Raw genomic sequence first — 6,546 nt, forward strand, 5'->3', positions numbered from 1 at the left:
CAAAAAAAAAATAGTAACAATTGAAAATTTAACTAAACAATAACAATGATATAAAAAAAAACACACACACACACAAACAAATTAATAAAAGATTTTTGTTTTAGAACAAACACAAATAAGATTTATACCAAATTTATAAAAAAATTCAATTAAATAATTCTCTTTATTTACCGAAAAGACAAAAAACAAAAATAACTTTAAAAAAAAAAAAAGTAACAATTGAAAATTTAACTAAACAATAACAATGATAAAAAAAAAGAAAAAAAATAAAAAAAAAGACCACAAACAAATTAAATAAAGATTTTTGTTGAAATTCAAAACTTCAAATGAAATTTTTGTTCTAGATTTTGTAAATATTAATTTCTTATAGAATTCTTATAAAAGCATTCCAATAAAAATAAATAAATAAAAGTGATGGAAAGAGTCATGTATGATAGGGAATTTTAGGATAATAAGGTTATGGAAAGATTCGTGCTTGATTTGGAAAGATTTTAAGATAGTTACATTATGGAAAGAACGGTGTTTGAGTTGAAATTTAAAAATAGCCACATTAAATATTAAATTTTTATGTGAATCAATTTTTATCGGGTTCTATAGTTGTCAATTAAATCACTTTCTTTTAAATTATATATAAACTATTTTTTGTTAAATGCTAATTAAAGAAAGATTTTTTTTTTCCTCAGGGGGCCAAGTATAGATTTTGTACTATATATATGCTATATTATTTTATTTTTACCTATACTAAAAAAAATTCCAAAAAATTAGGGGGTGTCATGGCCCTCGCCAGCCCCCCCTTTCCTCCGCCCCTGCTAATGCTTTATTAGGTGGGAAGGAAGGAAGGAAGGAAGTAGGGTGGAGTGGATGGAATATAGGAAGGAATAAACAAACTCTTGAAAACAATATTAAGCTAGAACTTTTGAAAAAAAAAAAAAATTTATTACGTAGGCAAAAATGTTTTACTATTTATTATATACAAAAATATATGTATCTAAACTTTTCCCAATTTATTTAAATAAAAAAAACTAATTATTGAAAGAAAATTTTTTGTCAAACTTTTAGAACAAACACAAATAAGATTTATACCAAATTTATAAAAAAATTCAATTAAATAATTCTCTTTATTTACCGAAAAGACAAAAAACAAAAAACAAAAATAACTTTAAAAAAAAAGTAACAATTGAAAATTTAACTAAACAATAACAATGATAAAAAAAAAAAAAAAAAAAAAAAGAACACAAACAAATTAATAAAAGATTTTTGTTAATATTCAAAACTTCAAATGAAAATTTTGTTCTAAATTTTGTAAATATTAATTTCTTATAGAATTCTTATAAAAGCATTCCAATAAAAATAAATAAATAAAAGTTATGGAAAGAGTCATGTATGATAGGGAATTTTTGGATAATAAGGTTATGGAAAGAATCGTGTTTGATTTGGAAAAATTTTAAGATAGTTACATCATGAAAAGAACGGTGTTTGAGTTGAAATTTTAAGATAGCCACATTAAATATTAAATTTTTATGTGAATCAATTTTTATCGGATTCTATAGTTGTCAATTAAATCACTTTCTTTTAGATTATATATAAACTATTTTTTGTTAAATGCTAATTAAAGAAAGATATTTTTTTTTTTCCTTAGGGAGCCAAGTATAGATTTTATATTATATATATGCTATATTATTTTATTTTTACCTATACTAAAAAAAATTCAAAAAAATTTGGGTGGGCCATGGCCCCCGCCAGGCCCCCCTTCCCTCCGCCCCTGCTAATGCTTCATTAGGTGGGAAGGAAGGAAGTAGGGTGGAGTGGATGGAATATAGGAAGGAATAAACAAACTCTTTTTGTTCGACAGAGAGGAGACGGTGAAAGAATGGATAAATCATTATTCCTCTTTCACGTATTTTCTTTCCTAAACAGAGGAGGTAAGACAATTGGGGCTATTATAAAACAACAATGCTCTTCATCCTCCCATATAGGACAATGCTCTTTATTATATCTGCACCAAATTAAATCTATCATGAAATCAGCTCCGCTTTCATACATAGACAATGCTCATTCGTTACATTGTTTTCCTTATTTATAGCATCAGATAGAAACGAATATGAAATCTGTCAATTTCTTTTATCTGGTTCAAGAAAACCCAAAAAAAAAAAAAAAAAAAAAACCAATTACCTAAGCTAAGTTTTTGTCTAATTTCAGCTGAATTTATATAATTTTCAAGAACCAAAAGCCCTCTCCCACAAAGTACTTTGACTGCCTATTGAATTGCATAACTAGAAAAGAAATCTGTCATTTTCTTTCATCCATTTCAAGAAAATCCAAAAAGAAAAACAAATTAACGAAGCAAAGTGGTATAAATTCTTAGCTCAATTTATACATTTTATCCATTTTCCAAGAGCCCAAGTCCTTCAACTATTATCTTATTTTCTCGATATAAGATGAATTTTATTGAACTGGGAGCTTTAATCATCAGCACATATAAAACAGAGGAAATAGAAAGTACCAAACGCTAACTTGAAACCACAACAATATTTCCTTAATCTCCTTTTAGAATAATTTTATTTTTCAAAAATAATTAAAGAAAGTAAAACAATTTTTATGTATACAAAAAAAAATAAAAAAAAATAAAAAAATAAAAAGTTAATGAAACACTAACTTGAAAGATCCGCTCCTCAGACATGGACACATGGAGATGAAAAACTTGTAGATCTCTCCTTGGAACGCAAGCAGATTAAAGATTAAGATGGAGAGATAGATGAGAAGATTAGAATGGGTTTGTTGCAGTGAATTGAAGGACTGAGTTCCAATCAAGTTGTATCAATGAGGGAGAAGAGAGTGATTACGACCCAGGTAAATGGGCATTGCCCATGTTTTATTATTATTATTTTTAATTTTGGACAAGTGTTTGCAATGGAGAAGGCCACGTCAATAGGGAGGACATCCTCCCGCGCTGGATGCAAGCATTGTTCTTATAAAAAAAACCTATAATAACCTGAACTTATATCTTAATTGAATAAAATGAAGAACTCCTTAAAACTGTCTAGTGTAACTTAAAAGTTCAAAACATCTCTCTATCACATTTCTGGCAACAGAATGCTTCATGTTGATAAATTAGTGGGTTGGTGTCCCTCCCTCTAATCATTCAACTGATATCGTTGTTTTCTATATGGCGTGAGAAATCCTTCAGAATTTGTGTATCCAATATCAACAAATGGTAGGATAAAAATAAAAAAATCAATAAATAGTAATAATTTGTATAGTAACATAAGTTTTAGACTATTAGTGATAATTTTCTATACTAAAGTGTAAACATTTTGCATAAACACGTGCTTACCATGAGAGGCATTGAATCCGTTTCTCCTTTCCGTCACTCTAGAATCTGTAACTGACCCTTCCCAACCAGGCAGTACTCTGTATATAAATTACATGTCTTTTAAACACATCCCCAACATAATCATTGCAATTTCACCGTTTTTTTTGTGTTATATACCTTTATATGTGTCCCATCTTGAACGCCAATACGATTCTAGAATATTAAAAAATAGAAAAGAAAAATATGTCTACCAAGTTCATAATAAATAAGAGACTTCTTCAACGAGCATCTAAAAGACTATTTACCTTACTCATTTTCATATCTCTCATCTATTGAATCTGAAGGAATTGACTCTGGTTTTTAAGCAAAACTCCTTGTAGAAGTATAGCGGCATTCATCATTTTTTTTTTTGTTTCCTTTAACCTACCTAAATTTTGAAGCAAGAAGCATAATTTGGTAAATGTACGTCTATCCATTCTAAGTTGTTCTATGCAATTTCTATCACTCTCGTAAACAAGTAGATAAATATATTTTCTTTTAAGTAAAAAATCTATTATTTATCTCCTACTTAGAGGACGTTTTCAAATATCAAACATCATTAAGCAATAAATCAGTTGAAGTCACCAATTTACCAGCTATATTATGGTTATTCTTAAGACAATATGCTGTGCATCACCTGCTGTAGCATTTGAGGATCGAGCCAAGCCTAGGCCAAACAAATTTTGCTCTAAAATTCTTGTCTATTTGATCATAATTGTTATTAGACCAAAATTTTAACCCACCTATTTAACTTTTAAAGTTATTTTATGTATAGTAGTATAAAATAGATATAGGTATAGATTAACCTAAAAATAAAAAGTGATTGGGTATCAATTTAATAGTATAGATAGATATAAATATAGATTAACCTAAAAAAACACTTGTACATAGACATTTATGTGTTTATTTATATAATGACGATATGCCAAATTATAACACGTGGGTGAACTAGGGATGTAAAAGCAAGAAATCGTATTTATTTATTATTATTACGAAAAAATTATATCAAAATTGATTGGGTATGAATATAGTACCTAGTATTTCTTTATCACAATACAATTTTTTTTTTTAAATCATTTAAAATAACTTCATTACAGTATATGTTAACAATAGTATCTATGCATTAAGTTTCAATTCTAATTATGCTTTTTAAAATTTTTATATAATGAAAACAACTCAATATTTCACATGAATAGTGAAATATATTATTAATTAATTTATTACAAACATAATCTTAGATGAAAAGGCCTTGTTATGCAAAACTAGATGAAATGCCTTGCTATACCAAAAATTAGATGAAATTCAAATGAATATATATATATATATATATATATATATATACACACACACACATATATGGAACAAAGATATATCCAATGGCGCTGTTTATTGTCTGTTATTTGCGAGTAAATTACACTTATACCCCTTGAGGTTAAATTATTCAACTAGATTAATATTTTAATTTTAAATTTCATTTACATTTGAAATAGTGATTTAATATTTCACTTAAACCGTCAATTTTTTGTGAGATCATAGTACTTTTAAGATATTAAATGATCATGTTACCTTTTGACTTGACTATTTTTGTGACCAAATTACCCCCAACATACACCTTTCCTCCCCTTCTTCCGCCTCCTCAGACCATCTCATCCAATTCACCCCTCAACTCCACCATTAAGAAGGGGAGGAAAGGTGTATGTTGGGGGTAATTTGGTCACAAAAATAGTATATAAACCTTGTGGGGGAAACTCAGGAATTACAATGGAATTACAGTGTTCTGTAACATCTGTCAATTATAAACAACTTTTGCACCTAATCTTTATTAAATATAAAAGATAAAAGGAAGTGTGTGTATATAAAAATCTGCATATACATTTAAAAAGCATTTGTAGGTATGTATATATAGAAATATAATTAGAATTTGCACATGATTAGACCTCAACCATTTGATTCTGCTTCTTCAAAGAAGATAGAATCAAAGAACCAATTAGCGGAGCCTCAACTAAGCGAACAAATAGCTTCAACGCGAGCCCGGTCAAATGAGGAGCTGCAATTCACCTACACCAGTTCAAAACAAGTAATAATCGAACAAATTGCTCATAAAGAATCACATCAAACACAAAGCCACATATCAAGAATCAAATTTCCATACCTTTGATCACTTCAGTCAACTTCGGGCGAGCTCGGAACGGCAGCTGCGAATCACCGGCGACGATGGCCTCAGAGAAGAAGGAAGAACCCACGTGAACAAATTATTCAAGCTTATTCACGGCGTTCCGATCTTGCCGTCCTCCACAGCCACTTTATCGTCATCGTCACCACTTGAATCGCCAGCTCCACAAACCAGCAGCCATAACCGAGCATAAAGCTCGATGTATTCTCCGGGATAGTGCCTCTGACAGCCGCTCTGCTTCAAGCTTCCGTTTTTCATAGTGACACCTCTTGTGTCCTCCCAACGCCGAACACAACCATGCTCATTAGCACCGGCTGCCGCTTCATCGCCGATCATCACAGTCGCGTCCACAAAGTCACCGATCACCCCAATTGTCGGAGGCGGGCTTGATGGGTAAAATCTTTGACTGAATTTTACCAAAATCCCAATTGGCGATTTGTTTGTTTGTTTGTTGGCAGTGATCCGAACTGGTGATTGGGTGGTTGAATTGGTTGTGTGGATTTGGATTATTGATTATAGTGATTTGGGGGTGATATTATAGAGATGAGAGAGAAAACAAAGAAGAGAGAGAAATGAATATCCAGAATAGAACAATATATATATATATTGAGTTACTTTTTGTCATTTAAGATTATATATATTCTTTGTTTGGGTTGAAATTCACACGGTCTGATACGATATCGTTTTCTTGCGAGGAAGAGAGGAGAAGATCGATAAATCTTGACGGTACCGGTGTGGTGCCTACCAAGAGCTCTCTGACAATCAAATTAGTCACGGAGGTCTAAAAAGAAGGCTGGGATTAATAACAGTTTTTACGTCGTACCTTCTTTAATGACTTAGTGCCCTATTTATGGCTATCAATTGGAATCCAAATCGTTCCGCCAATGTCAATGGTTGATCTTATCTTCCGCTTGTGCGAAATCATAGGAGATTTGTTGCTAGATTTGTCCGGTATATGATTTAATCCTTTGAACCACCTTCAGTTATAATAGGATTATTCTTACCTGTTGAATCACGTCAA

General features: G+C 30.4%; 1 long non-coding RNA gene across 1 annotated transcript; it reads right to left on the reverse strand.

Moving 5' to 3' along the window:
• Window positions 1–5,170: 5,170 nt before the first annotated feature.
• Window positions 5,171–6,176, reverse strand: LOC132274158 (uncharacterized). The gene is made up of 2 exons (XR_009470348.1): window positions 5,505–6,176; window positions 5,171–5,410 (listed from the first exon to the last, which is right to left on the reverse strand). It is a non-coding gene; the product is annotated as an uncharacterized LOC132274158 (long non-coding RNA).
• Between the last annotated feature and the right edge of the window lie 370 nt (window positions 6,177–6,546).

This window comes from Cornus florida, unplaced genomic scaffold (assembly GCF_030987335.1).
Source record: "Cornus florida cultivar Cherokee Brave unplaced genomic scaffold, ASM3098733v1 CherokeeBrave_3.0.0_Hap2_Chr09, whole genome shotgun sequence".
In the NCBI taxonomy this organism is placed as follows: Eukaryota; Viridiplantae; Streptophyta; class Magnoliopsida; order Cornales; family Cornaceae; genus Cornus; species Cornus florida.